Genomic DNA, 1,354 nt, shown 5'->3' with positions numbered 1-1,354 from the left:
TCCTTTGTTACTTCTTTAAGGAGTCTTCAATGTAGAATCCTGTCAAGCATTTTTTTTAATTAAATAAAATCACATTCACTGGTTCACTTTTATGAAAATGCATTATTAACCTCTGTGAAGAGTTCTAATGTATTAATCAGGAATGATTTTTTAATTTACAGAAAAGCATACTACCTTTTTCCCTAGGTCAATTTTGTTTTATTCTGAGAACATACTCATCATTTCAGATTTCACTGGCCTCATCATGAATTTGTTGTTTATGGGGTCCCAGTGACTAGCAGTGGCACACTGCTTCCTTTGTTCAGTTCTCCATCGTATTCAGCAGCAGGGCTAATAATTCCACAATTTCATCCTTGAATTCACTCAGAACTGCCTGGTAGGTATTCCTCAAGGTAGCTGATTTGTTCAACAAAATAAGAAATCTCTAATTCAAAAATTAAAAATCTGTAACTTAAATTGAACACCTATCTCATATCACATGCAAAAGTTAACTCCAGATAGATTAAAGCCTTAAATGTGATACATTAAAACAATCTTAGAAAATGATCATGATGATGAATATATAACTATGTGATGATATTGTAAATTACTGATTATATATGTAGAATGGAATGATCATCTGGTAAGAATGTTTGTGTTTGTATGTTGGTACATTTAATAAATAAAATAAATTTAAAAAAATATCTTAGAACAACTGGGGGACTAGAACTACAATCAAGGGATGAATGAGATACCTAAATCAAGACAGAGAATAAAAAAACTGTAATTAAAGACATATTTAACCACATAAAAATGTAAAATCTTTCTATGGTCAAAGATACCATTAATAAAATCAACAGACAAACAATAGACAAAAATATATTCGTAATATGATGATAAAGAGCTACTGTCTTTAACAGAACTCTTACAAATGGGAAAGGAAAATGAAATAATCTATTTTTAAAAAGGGAAAAGGTATATGAAGTGAGAAGTCAATGCAAATATCAGTTGACTTAGAAGGCTTTCTACAAAACCTTGAGTGAGAAGAAAATGCAAACAAAAAATTACTTCATTTTTATAAAGGACTCAATGTATGTATGCATGTGCATGCGCTAGTACATTCATGAAAAAGTATTAAGAGAGAAAGAGAACAAGAATTTGGGAGACAGAAGTAATGCAAGTGGGAAAATAAGAGGAAAAATATAATAAAGGTTTACACTAGGCCTCAATCCCAAAGACTCATCAATTAAAATTCTGTATGTGTGATTGTGCAAAAAGAAATTATAAAGCACTAGAGCTACATTTACTGACATAGGAATATCTAGGATTAATTGTTAAAAGCAATTTACAGAGTCAAGTGTATAGTTTGATTCTC

General features: G+C 30.3%; 1 long non-coding RNA gene across 3 annotated transcripts in view; it reads right to left on the bottom strand.

Annotated features, from left to right (window-relative positions):
* LOC143687919 (uncharacterized) overlaps positions 1–1,354 on the bottom strand; it is a 29,924-nt gene that overhangs the window by 26,714 nt on the left and 1,856 nt on the right. The window lies entirely within an intron of this gene.

Source organism: Tamandua tetradactyla, chromosome 6 (assembly GCF_023851605.1).
Source record: "Tamandua tetradactyla isolate mTamTet1 chromosome 6, mTamTet1.pri, whole genome shotgun sequence".
Taxonomy (NCBI): Eukaryota; Metazoa; Chordata; class Mammalia; order Pilosa; family Myrmecophagidae; genus Tamandua; species Tamandua tetradactyla.
This window is presented reverse-complemented; position numbering and strand designations above follow the sequence as displayed.